General features: G+C 31.1%; 1 protein-coding gene across 2 annotated transcripts in view; it reads left to right on the forward strand.

The window, feature by feature from the left end:
* Nucleotides 1-2,848: 2,848 nt before the first annotated feature.
* Nucleotides 2,849-14,027, forward strand: part of LOC111636812 — a 61,329-nt gene continuing 50,150 nt past the window's right edge. Inside the window, exons 1-2 of one of the 2 annotated variants that reach the window (XM_023382151.1) lie at nt 2,849-2,979; nt 7,220-7,429. The gene's annotated coding sequence lies outside the window, so the exon portion shown is untranslated. Of the gene's footprint in view, nt 2,980-7,216; nt 7,430-14,027 lie in introns of those variants that run through there. The other variant, XM_023382152.1, reaches the window with a different exon arrangement.

Consider the following 14,027-nt stretch of genomic DNA (forward strand, 5'->3'; position numbering starts at 1 on the left):
AGTTAAAATAAAGTTCTCAAATTTTAAAATTAGGCAAAATAATCTTGTTTTGAATATACAAGTAGAATATTTATCAATTATATAAGATATAATGTATTTTTGTATGCCCACAAACAGTACTATTACATCTATTCTAATCAACTTAAAATGTTTTCATATTTTACAGTATTTTTATTTTCTATTTTTGATGTCCATTAAAAAATTTTGGAAAAATAATTTTTCGAATACTCATCCTCTCCCACGGCTGCCATCGCATTTTGTGGTGTAGTTTTCGAAGTTAAAGATTGGAAAGAAGGTATAACAAGTCGATGATTGTCTGCTCAGCAGTTAAATAAAAACTTTCTTAGTTTAAGCTGTGACTTATTTATTCCACTGTATATAAAAGACACTTTGAAAAAAGATATTACAGTGCTTTAGTTTTACTTCTATTTTCGTTAATACTTTTAAAAGTTTTAGTAATTCACAAACCTACTTCCAGCTTTTTACAAAGGAATGTTACTTTATTCGAGCAAAGTTTTTTACAATCACAGATAATATTAAAAGTTAAACATGTGAAGCAAATTGATTAACTTTTCAATAAATTTCACATCTATTTATTTTGATGACAGCAATTTCTTTATTAAAACTTGAAAAGAGAAAGGTGACATTCCTACGTATCTAAAACGACATTTGAATTTGAACCAGTGTTTTTATTGCCAGAGTAGGTAAAAAGTAAAAATTGTTATATCCTTTTGTGGCCAATCTTAGCATTCGAATGTAGATTATCTAGGAGATAAATATGTAATTCAATTCTCTATTGTAGTTTTAGTAAATGAAAGACTAACAAACTTACGGATTACTACATTGACTGTCCGACAAGATTCACTTGCATCAGGCAGCCATAGATAACTCATTAATTAATTAAAGAAGTAACAATTATTATGAATGTCATTTGTCAAACAGCAATATGAAAAGTCCATGGCGAAAAACTTAAAATAATTTTTTTTTTTTAATGTAGCCAAAATAGGAGCACCAGCGACAACACGTGGCTTTACTTTGTAGAAAATTATGATGCACACCACATACTTGCTTAAGTGAATATCGTAATTTTCTAGGCTTATATGCAACCAGTAACTACAAAAAACCTTACATTATAATATTTATTCTTATGTTTAGAGGAGTCTTCAAAAGTATTATCCATAATTTCATAAACAACCAAATTTCAGCAAAATACAGTTATTTGAATAGCGTCAACAATTAAACGAGCCCTCTTTTTAACGTTCCTATTTTATTCGCTAGGCATCGTTAGTGCTTTCCGTGGGTGACTATAGTGATTCTCTATGCACTTTTTGTGAGCAAGAAGTCAACTCAAATGTTTAGAAAAATAAATATTCTTTAATAAAAATTTATATTTTTAATGTTGAACGTTCACTTTTATTCAGATATAATTATTTTTTAAGTTCATTCGAATTAATCTAATAAAAATTAAGAAAAACATGGCAAAAATTTTTCACTTAAAAGTTATTTTATAAGAACACTTTTCTACATTCTAAACCATTGTAATATATTACATAATTCATCTAAAACTAAGTACAAAAAACGCTGTTAACAATTTGCTTTTGCATATGAAAACACTCAGCAGATTCACTTCCTTACTACTCGATTACTTGTTCTCATAATTAGTTGCACGTTCTTTAGAACTTAGCATAAAGTTGCTATCGAGAACAAATTACACAGGAACACTCCTTTTCATGGAAAAAGTAGATTTATTTTCTATAATTTACAACGGACATGCATTTCGGATTTCATGCTCCTCTTCAATTCTTATTTAATTACAGTATATAAATCAGTAAAACTAAAAACAATTGGAATAACTAATTATTAAAACCATGGGGTAGAACGAGTAAAACTGTAGAAATAACTGTAACTGTATAACTGTAAAAATTTCTTAAAACAGAATTATATAGGGTGACCATATATTTTCGTCAAATCCGGGAACACAAGTCAATCATCACCTTTTAGGGTAGTATACAGTAGCAGCCTACTTGTATCAATATTGTCAAATGGGTACTGTAAAGTATACATACGCATGACTGAGACCTAAACATTTTAATTTTGATTGAGCTCATTTGCTTTAATCAAATAGCTGTACTCCAATAACGTTCATATCTATTTACTTTTGTCGCAGTTTTAGATATATTTTTGTCCGCGTTTTAAAATTTGTCTCTTTTTTGGCATTTCCTCAGAAAAATTAGTTTTGTTTGTTTGTTTTGTTGAGTTATGGCAATGCAATACTTGGGCGATCTGCATAGGGGGGAATGCCTTCCGGGAGGTCTTTCTAAGGGTAACTGAATGACCCGTATTCAAGCGTTACAGACGTGAAGAAAATTCGGAAAACTCCACGTGGCCAGCTCGTCCTGGCCAGGAGCGAATCCACGATCGAACTTCCATTTTTCGGGGAACGGAACTGCTTGGCCACTGGTGGGCCCAAAAAATTAATTAGTTCATAAAAAATTACCTAGCAACGCTGAAGACGATAGACACGTCCTATGGCGGAAAAACCATGATAGCGGCAATATTATTGTGCTGTATCGACTAAAAGTATATGTCGCCGCCAGGGGACGTTAATAAGATAAAATATAATTGGGTAACATTTTGGCGCCCTTTTCCGTTAGTCAGACCAGTTGTCTGCTCGACCTATCAACAAAATAAATGCTACTTGGACTCGTTCCTGTGTGTTTTATTGTCTCTTATCCTGGATTTAACAATTACAGTAACCACAAGGAAACGAAAAACGGTGATAAACGGGGACAAGAAGCCTTTCCGGGGACAGAGAGTCAAAAACGGGAATTGTTTCTGGAAATCGGGGATGGATGGTCACTCTAAATTATACTTTCAACTAATAGCTGCAGTTCACTGGTTAAATTAGGCGGAAAAAATTTCAATTTTATATTACTAAATGATAATCCGTTCTTGTGACTTGAAACATCTGTATTAAAGGTATAGTTTTTTTACTTTGTTTTTCCATTTCGCTGTTAACGTTATGTAACCACTTTTCAGATACTTTAGATATCAGATATAGTTTTCGTTTCAGTACCATGTCACAGGAATATTTTTCAGTTTGAAATTTTCTCTGTGAAAAGGCTCAGCATTGTAAATAACCACAGGTTTTAAATTTTCTTTCATAGCGTTGTAGCATAAAAAGAACGCCAAATTGCTGTTTCGTTCATTTTCCTTCCTTTCAAAGATCCTGCTTCTGAAACAAACCCATTATGGGTTCGGCCAGGCACACAATAGAGCGGCCGGGTATTGAGGGACGGGAGCCGACATATCCGGTCGGACCATCCCCGAAAAATTCTTGGAGATTTTTCGACCACTCCGGATTTAATCCTGAGTCCCCCAGAACGGTAGGCTGCCATCTTCACCGCTCGGCCATCCAGCTGTCAATCACTTTCCCGGCTGTTATATTGTAGCTATCTGCCATATTAGATGCTTTTGATTTTTGTTCTTCTGACAATTTTCAGTTCTCTTTGTTCTTTCCACCTTCTAGGACTTTCTAATCTTAACTATTCTTTCTTGGAGGTGAGGGTCACTTCCTGGAATTAAACAACATCGTATGCGAAGTTATCTGAGAGAAATACGAAGCAAAGGAAAGTCACTTTTGGATTGGTGCGCGAAGACAGAAAATCACGAAAGAAGTGAGTCGTCACAGTGTCCAGTGCCCGAGATACGGGTGAGGCTAGAACTTAGAAATTTCTGTGGCGAAGTTATTGTCTTAGAGCCGGCGTTTCCGCTTGAAGAGCCCGAACGTGCGACTGACTTTTAGAATAAAATATACAAGAAAATTCTGAAGAACCAAGAAAAAGGAAGATAGAAGCAAGTATTTTGCGATTAAGTAGCTGAAACGTGGTTCTCACGGTAACTGAAAGACCCGGGTATTCTTTCCTATCCTATCCGTTATTCAGGCCGGATGGCCGAGTGGTCAAGGTGGCAACCTACCGCTCTGGGGGACCCGGGATCGAGTCCGAACTTGGTTGAATAATCTCCAGAAATTTTTCGGGGCGTGGCCCCCGAAAAATATGTCGGCTTCCGTCCCTCACCACCCGGACGATCCATTGTGGGCCTAGCCGAATTCGAATCCACGAGCTTGCTAAAAGAGGTCCTCTTAGTGCCCTTAGGGCGGAAAAAGTTAAAAAAATCCTATCTTCACTACTTCTCGTATCTCATCTCGATAGAGGAGTGCTGCAGCCTTCGCTTTTCACTCTGGAAGAACAGAGGGGAAGATCGCTCAGCGACCGAAGAGGCGACCTTATCGAAGACGACCAATTCGAGGAAGACATGAGCGAGGTCACAAAGCGACCAAAGCCGGCCTTATAGGAGGAGACGGCCAAAGCGAGAAAGGGGGAAAGAGTGCCTTCCGGGAAGACTTGGAGGGGAAGCTGGGCGTCATTGGCAAGGAGGAAAACCCGGAAAAACTCCCGCTGCCAGTTCGTCCGAGTGAGACGCGAATCCCCGATCGAACTCCGGTGTACTTCTTGCCTCCTAATTTCAATTTTCTTTTATTAGAGTAAGCTTATTATTAAGGGTTAGTTTAAGGAAAATTATTATTGTAATAATTATTCTTGTTTATATTATTAAATTACAGAGGAACCTCGCATAACGAGCAAAACAAATTGTAAAAATGACTCGCTTAACTAGTGACAAGGAGATGGGAAGTCCCGGATTTGTGCGCATACTCCATCAGTCTGTATTTAGCACTCGCTCCGCTAGCATCTTAGTGTTGCTTGTGATCACACATTTTTCCAAATTGTGTTCACACATTACGTATAAACATCAACAACCGTAGCCCATTATATAATAAACACGCCAAACGATATGCCAAATTTTTGGGCTATGTAAAGGCTATAATTAAATTAAATATTAGAAATTGATTAATTTAATTATAGCCTTTACATAGCCCAAAAAATTTGGCATAGCATTTGGCTGTTTATGAGATATTTTTTCGATTTTTTTTTTTGTTTTCTGCAAATCACATTCGCATTTTATGTTGGTTCATTCCGCGCTAGAAGAAAAGATGACGATGATTCACGCTCCTTAACAATGTACAGTATATTGTATAATTTTCTTTGATAAAAGTTATACATAAAATATTTGAGTATTTTTTTCGGCATGGAACGCATTATCGTACTTTACATTAATTTATATGGGAAAAATTGTTTCGTTTAACGAGTGTTTCGCATTACGAGTAAGATTCTGGAACGAATTATGCTCGTTAAGCGAGGTTCCACTGTATTGGCAAGCGCCAAATCCGACATAGGGCGCTGTTTTTGAGCCAAGATGGCTGCCGAAACAGGTAAGGAACCGACCACGTGTTTGTTCAGTACCTGAGCCGATTCAGTTTCTATCGGTGACGACTACTGCGAGGATCAAATGGAGAACAAATCATTGAAATTATGTCAAATTCTGGACTACCAGTATATCGGCGACAGGAAACGTTGTCTTATAGGTGAAGCCGTTTTGGATGCTGGGCACATCGTATTTTGTGGATTAAACTCTAACAACAACACCGAAGTTCATGTTGTTGGTTTAGTGTTTCAATCTCAGATATTGGCTTTTTAATACATCTCAATTACAGGGAGAATGCACGTGAAAAGCGGGGCTATCTGGTTTTTGTAAACATGTGATAGTATGTTTGTTACACGTTAACAGGTGAAAAGTATTTAAATATTTTAAGCAGTATACACCATGTTCCAATATAAAAACATAGTTTTATTTATCATAATAGTTAAAATTAATGTCAATCTGAAGGCTACCCTGCTGAGTCATTCAGCACTTATATAACATAGACCAGTCAAAAGTTTGTAGCACACATTACTGGTATGTTTTGTGTGTGTGTGTGTGTGTGTGTGTGTGTGTACGTCTCATATATCCAAAACGACTTCACCTTCTACAAGACAACGTTTCCTGTCGCCGATATACTGGTAGTCTAGAATTTGACATAATTTCAATGATTTGTTCTCCATTTGATCCTCGCAGTAGTCGTCACCGATAGAAACTGAATCGGCTCAGGCACTGAACAAACACATGGTCGGTTCCTTACCTGTAATTATCTTAGCTCAAAAACAGCGCCCTATGTCGGATTTGGCGCTTGCCAATTGTAATTACGATTCAGTGTGACGTGCCATTTAATTTTTGTTATTGTTGCAACGACATCGGGTTTAAAGTCGGCTGGAGAAGCTGACATCCTTTATTGAACCTATACATAGTTAAATCATGCTTAAAACAAATTTATTTTATATCATCTACTGCGTGTTTAATTTGTTGGATGTTTACCGTAGTGGGCTAACAAAAACCTTTTTCATTTCTCACAGTATATAACAGAGGGAAAGTATGGCGAACGGTTAAAAACTGACCATCCAAGTTTGGACTCAGGAGACCTTAAGATGTCGAGAAATGCATTCAGAGGGTTTTCTGTATGTATGGACGTTATAATGATTTAGGTTCAGTATTATGTTTTAGGTGATTTAAAACAAGAAAGATTCGTAGTGGTTATGGGATTCCCACTGATGAATTTTTCTCTGGTTCAACGGTTGACTTGTTGCTTGTACTTTCAAATTTTCTAATGCAAAACACCTAGCATGCACGTTTCGGTGTTATTTATATCTATAATCTGCACAGCTACACCATCAGCCATAATGCATCAATCTATTTCATCGCCGGCCACTATATTAAATTATATTTAAATTTTATTTTTAAAGTGCTGTCTCGGCCGCCTTAGGAATTTAATCGTTTGCGTGCATGCACGTATTATATACTGTACCTATCAGAATCGGTCCTGCGTATTATGAACCGACCGGATGGTCGAAATGGTTAAGGGGTAGCCTATGGCTCTCGGTCCTAAGATCGAAACCGGATGAACAACCTAAAAAATTTTTGATGGGCAAGGGACGGATATGACAATCTGGGTGGCAAAGAGACAAAGGCTGGATCCCGAATATGTCGGATCCGTCCATTGCCACCCGGCCGTTACATCATGTGCCTTGTCGAATAGACTTGAATGGAGCTATTAGTGCTCTCAGAGCGGAAAAAGTAAAAAAAAAAAATGTTTAGTATAAATTTAAAATTTTTTATTTAATTACATTTTACCATTTATTTTAAATTATAATAATTATTTGTTACTATAATTAATTAATATACATTACATTACAATTTAATTAAATTTTTCATTTCTCTTTTCTAGAAAGCGCTGTAAAATGTCCGATAGGTGGTGATATGGTCTGCAAGAGCTGATTGGAATTGAGTTTTCCTTTTCGTCTGTAAAAAAACATTTTCGATCAAAAAACAATAAAAAATGGAAGAATGAAACTGAAATGGCAATTTTTTTAATTCTAAAGAATTTAATGCATGGTTATTTCATGTTATTTTCTAGACGGTAACTGCATCTGTCAAAGTAAGAACTGCATTAAAACTTATTTACAAGATTGACCTCAATTTAAATTATCTAAACTTTCAGATCCTCTTTCGCTTTAATAATTGATAGATATAAATATGTTTTAGAAGATATACTAAAGGTTTTTCAATGGTAGAACCTATACTTTTCTTTATTAATTTTCTTTTACAACTATAATCATTGATAAGAATAGTCAATGCTTTACTATAGTTTTATTACTTCATATGTGAAATGATATAAAGCATAATATATAAATTTCCAATTATCCTTCTGCAGTTCTTATTAAGAGTGATTTATATTTCTTACTCAAATATGCTAAATGCAACTTTTATTACCAGGTAATTGAATAATTTAGTAATGTAAATGGGTAAGAGTAGACAGTAAAAGCTATTAATTTAAATACATTTAAAATATTTTTTTAATATAAATTTTAAATCTGTGACTATAACTATTGTTTTAAATGGATTGTGTAATAATTACATAAATATAATAATCTTTTCAAATAGGTTATATAACTTCTGATTAAATTTTAATCATATGTGCTTAATAATTATGTTATGTAATGGTTTATATAATTTGATTAATATGTGTGATAATCGTGGAATGTATTTTTTAATTCCTTTGTGACAGTATTCTGCGTAGTTTGTTTAACATTATATAAATTGACTTAGAACAAATTATTTATGTGAAGCATATTATTGTTTAGTGTAAAGAGTCAAATGTTATTGAAGAATAGTAAGATAAAAAATAACGATAAATTGTAAAAGTTAATTTAAAAACATTTCTTAAAAGGCAATAATTTCAGCAGTAACAATGTTTTCATACTGTTTTTCATGTTCTGATCACTCTTATACCATTATTTATGCATTATAAGTGAATATAATTTCAGTTTCTTCAATTAATAAAAAACTGTTTTGTGAAGTTCTACTGTTATTTACTGTGAGAAAGCTGAAATAAAGCAGTTTTTTATTTATTTATTTATGCATTGTTAATAAAAGAAATATGAATAAGGAAAAAAAATATATATTAATGTAGAGTTAACATTAAGATTATGATAAAATCTTATTTTAAGAAACAACTAAAAATATAAGTTTGTGGAATTAATATCTGATTTTGTTTTGTGTTTTACTAGTTTTATGGTGGTGGATTTTTGAAAATGAATTTTAAACAAAAATGTGTTATATAAGTTGTATTTAAATTTGTATGCTATTTTTAAGGTACAATAAGACCCCGCTTAATGCTGATTTGATATAACGTGGTCTGCTCGAAGCCTAAAAAAAGCTCAAAATTTATGCTGATTTAAATTATTGTGGCATTTCATTGATATAATATGATTATTTTCTAACACAAACCAATCAGCAAAAGGTGGCAAAAAGGTTTACTTTCTTTAAATCTATGTTTGTTTGGTGCAACTTTGGAAAAAATACATCATGGATGGCATAGGAAATATCAACTTTGCTTGGCAAGAATTAACTGATAAATGCATGAACGAAGGGTGGAGGAAGTTATGGCTGAAGGTATCCAAGAATTCTCAATGAGAAGAGCCCCTCTATCGTTAGGTTGACCAAACTCAACCTACTCGATATAGCAGGACTTGGAGATATAGATAAGCAGGATATGGAGGAGTTACAGCAAATTTCTGGTGAAAGCCTTACCAACGATGACCTTCAAGAACTGGCAGAACATGGAATTCATGTGGAACTGGAAAATAGAGATTCAGAAAATGAAGAACCCAAAATATTTCTCTATGGATTTCCTTAGTAAAAGTTTGGTAAGATAACCAAAATTGTTGATCAAATTGTAGCAAACGATCCAAATTTTGAAAGGAGTGCAAAAGCAAAACAAGGCATTTTGGATGCAATCTTCCACTACCAACATTTTCTTAAGGAAAGAAAAAAGTGACAAATTAAACTTCACAACTTTATTATAAAAGAACAAGAATTTCAGAAAAGTCAGGACCTTCATCACAAAAAATGAACTTTACATTTCTGTGTGCATATCTTTATCTGTTATTTAACATATATTATTATACAAATTAATATAAAAATAACTTAAAATTAAAGTAAAATTTGTTTATTTTTGGTTGCATGTTCCCCTATCCCTATTTACTCTGTTAAAATGACCTCGTTTAATGCTGTTTCGCTTAGTGCTTTGNAAAGTTCCTTGAAAACCAATTTGTTCTAAAACTGAAATAAATTTTCCCATAAGAAACAATAAAAAATACATTAATCTGTTTCTGACCCCCAAAACAGTCTTTTATATATATTTTAAAATAGTTTTTAGCTGTATTTCATGCATAAAAATGCCTACAAATGTAATATATTATCTATATTTATATATCGTTTATGTGTATATATTGGGTTGAACCGAAAGTTTATTCAAGTATTTACATAATCGCTCATCTGTGGCGCCTCTGTCATACTTATCAAGTTTTAACTTTTTTTTTTTTTTGATTCTGATGAAACCGTGTTGTTGATGAAACTTAATAAATATTTTATATTTATTAAGTTTTATTTCAAGAAACACCTCTAAAGTTAATTAGGCTAAATATTAGGTATTTATAATTTAAATAATCAAACAATATTTTTATATAAAAGTACAGTTTGATTTCTTAACTCAAATGATTTCCCAAAGATTACTCTTATCTCCAACTAATTAAGTAAAAATTTAACAAGTATGCAAATAAATATAAAAATTTACAATTGGAAAGCACATATTTCTGCTTGAGTCTTCATGACTAATAAAGACTCAAAAATAAATGTTTCCTCTCATATATACTAAAGGTGGTAGACATTAGGTGCCATCTTTTAAGAGCTTGCACATAATGTCTACCTCTAGTAATAAAATTACTTAAAATTTAATCATTAATAATAGTCTAAAAAATAGTCTAATCCTGATGCATTAAAGCAATCATTTGGCATTAATTAATAATGTTGGGTTTTGAGATGTTTATAACAGTACAATTAATTCTTTAAATGAATACAGTAATACCTCGACTTACGCGAACCCGGAGTTATGTAATTTTCAAATCTCATTGATTCGTCTTTTGTTTGAGCGCCACGCAACTCTTGATTACTCACTCCCCCCACAGTATTGTTCAGCTTACATGTTCAGACGTGTCGCTCGAAACTGACACATAGCTACAATTTATTTTGTGTTATTTATTTCTGTGTTTGTTATATCTACAGAGACTTGAGAGACTCTGTGTGATGATTTCTTGCAACCGTGAACGAATCAAAAGACGAGATAAGATTAACAAGAACATTTATTAGCTTACATACATCCGACTTGGATTTTACACAAATTGTGAAATTATACCCCAACTTACGCAGTTATCGCTCAGTCCCACCTATCGCATAAGTTCGGGGTATTACTGTATCCTTAAATACAGATAACCAGAATAATAGTTTTGGCCCAATAACTGTAGTTTGTTGACTATCACTTATGATTTTGTGATGGCCAATTAAAATACTAGCAGAATTAAAATTTTCTAGTAGTATTCAACCACCAGATCACTGAATTTTTTGAACTTTTAACACATATTGTATTTTATATTGCTATATTATAAAACAATCTATAATAATAGTTAAATAAATTGAATTCTATAAAATAATCTAACTGCATGATGATAATTTACATTAAAATATACTGAAAATTCATAAAATATTTTCCAAAACATAATAAAAATTTTCAAATTTCAAGGCATGTATTAAATAAGTCAATATATTCCTTGAAAATATTTATTCTAAAAATGAATTCTTATTCACGAAAATGCATAATCAAATAAATCAATATACTTCTAGAAATAAATTTGCTTTTATTATGTTTAATTTAAAAAATAATAATAAAATAATAAATAAACAATTTTAATGTCTTACTTATTTCTTTATAATTTCTCAGATTTTAATCTCATTCTACCAAGGCATATATTTTTATGTCTTATAATAATAATATTTCTTCTATAATTTTAATAAATAACGGAATCATTAAAATAAGTTTATAAATTGAAGTTAAACCTCATTCACACTAAAATTAGCATAATTTTCACCTGAAGATTTTGTGTATTTTGTGTTTTTACATCTGAAGATCTTCACCTGATACAATATTACTAATATTTCTAATTTGACACACACAATTTCTTCCAACTTCAACTGGTTACAAAAATGAAAACATCTGAAAACATTCCTTCTGTTTTAATAATATATTTAATGTGCGTGAATATCAAAACATAAAACCTTACATTTTAATAAGAATTGATAATTTAATTACAATTAATGAAATAACTTTGTATGAAAAATATAGACTACTAATTTTTAATAAAAATTTTTATCTAAACTTGAAATTACTTCTTTAGTAATTATAGATAAATTCTATATGCAGGGTTCCTACTTGAATTTTTGTTTTAATTCCCATGACTTTCCCTGACCCTCATGTCCCTTACAGTATGGCACATTAACAAAATAAAACAGCTTTTGACTTACTATGCACATATTTTTGCTTCTCTAACATTTTAATTAGTTATTTTTTCTAATTAACAGTTATATATATTTTTATAACTGCAGAATTATTAAAATTAAAATAAAATGTATTATTAAAATTCTGTTATTAATAATAATAATAACAATAACATTTTATTTGTTTTAAGGCAAACCTTGTTACAGAGGGTTATTTTTATAACAATATTTAAGTTTACATATAGTATTTAACCATTATTCACATGTACATTTCTTTAAATACAATAGTATTACAAGTTTTACATAATATGAAAATAATTATTTACAATTAAATTCTGTTATTAGTGAGGTTGAGACCGAAGTTTTAAATGTGAAAACGTGTACGTTGAATGCTCTGCACCGCTTTCCTGTAAGCCTAGAAGTTTGACAATGGTGTTTGGATAGTCAATGGAATTATGTGTGACATTCCAAACACCATTGTCAAACTTCTAGGCTTACAGGAAAGCGGCGCAGAGCATTCAACGTACACGTTTTCACATTTAAAACTTCGGTCTCAACCTCACTAATAACAGAATTTAATTGTAAATAATTATTTTCATATTATGTAAAACTTGTAATACTATTGTATTTAAAGAAATGTACATGTGAATAATGGTTAAATACTATATGTAAACTTAAATATTGTTATAAAAATAACCCTCTGTAACAAGGTTTGCCTTAAAACAAATAAAATGTTATTGTTATTATTATTATTAATAACAGAATTTTAATAATACATTTTATTTTAATTTTAATAATTCTGCAGTTATAAAAATATATATAACTGTTAATTAGAAAAAATAACTAATTAAAATGTTAGAGAAGCAAAAATATGTGCATAGTAAGTCAAAAGCTGTTTTATTTTGTTAATGTGCCATACTGTAAGGGACATGAGGGTCAGGGAAAGTCATGGGAATTAAAACAAAAATTCAAGTAGGAACCCTGCATATAGAATTTATCTATAATTACTAAAGAAGTAATTTCAAGTTTAGATAAAAATTTTTATTAAAAATTAGTAGTCTATATTTTTCATACAAAGTTATTTCATTAATTGTAATTAAATTATCAATTCTTATTAAAATGTAAGGTTTTATGTTTTGATATTCACGCACATTAAATATATTATTAAAACAGAAGGAATGTTTTCAGATGTTTTCATTTTTGTAACCAGTTGAAGTTGGAAGAAATTGTGTGTGTCAAATTAGAAATATTAGTAATATTGTATCAGGTGAAGATCTTCAGATGTAAAAACACAAAATATACAAAATCTTCAGGTGAAAATTATGCTAATTTTAGTGTGAATGAGGTTTAACTTCAATTTATAAACTTATTTTAATGATTCCGTTATTTATTAAAATTATAGAAGAAATATTATTATTATAAGACATAAAAATATATGCCTTGGTAGAATGAGATTAAAATCTGAGAAATTATAAAGAAATAAGTAAGACATTAAAATTGTTTATTTATTATTTTATTATTATTTTTTAAATTAAACATAATAAAAGCAAATTTATTTCTAGAAGTATATTGATTTATTTGATTATGCATTTTCGTGAATAAGAATTCATTTTTAGAATAAATATTTTCAAGGAATATATTGACTTATTTAATACATGCCTTGAAATTTGAAAATTTTTATTATGTTTTGGAAAATATTTTATGAATTTTCAGTATATTTTAATGTAAATTATCATCATGCAGTTAGATTATTTTATAGAATTCAATTTATTTAACTATTATTATAGATTGTTTTATAATATAGCAATATAAAATACAATATGTGTTAAAAGTTCAAAAAATTCAGTGATCTGGTGGTTGAATACTACTAGAAAATTTTAATTCTGCTAGTATTTTAATTGGCCATCACAAAATCATAAGTGATAGTCAACAAACTACAGTTATTGGGCCAAAACTATTATTCTGGTTATCTGTATTTAAGGATACAGTAATACCCCGAACTTATGCGATAGGTGGGACTGAGCGATAACTGCGTAAGTTGGGGTATAATTTCGCAATTTGTGTAAAATCCAAGTCGGATGTATGTAAGCTAATAAATGTTCTTGTTAATCTTATCTCGTCTTTTGATTCGTTCACGGTTGCAA

The sequence above is a fragment of the Centruroides sculpturatus genome, unplaced genomic scaffold (genome assembly GCF_000671375.1).
Source record: "Centruroides sculpturatus isolate CEXI.00-Female unplaced genomic scaffold, Cexi_2.0 scaffold1092, whole genome shotgun sequence".
In the NCBI taxonomy this organism is placed as follows: Eukaryota; Metazoa; Arthropoda; class Arachnida; order Scorpiones; family Buthidae; genus Centruroides; species Centruroides sculpturatus.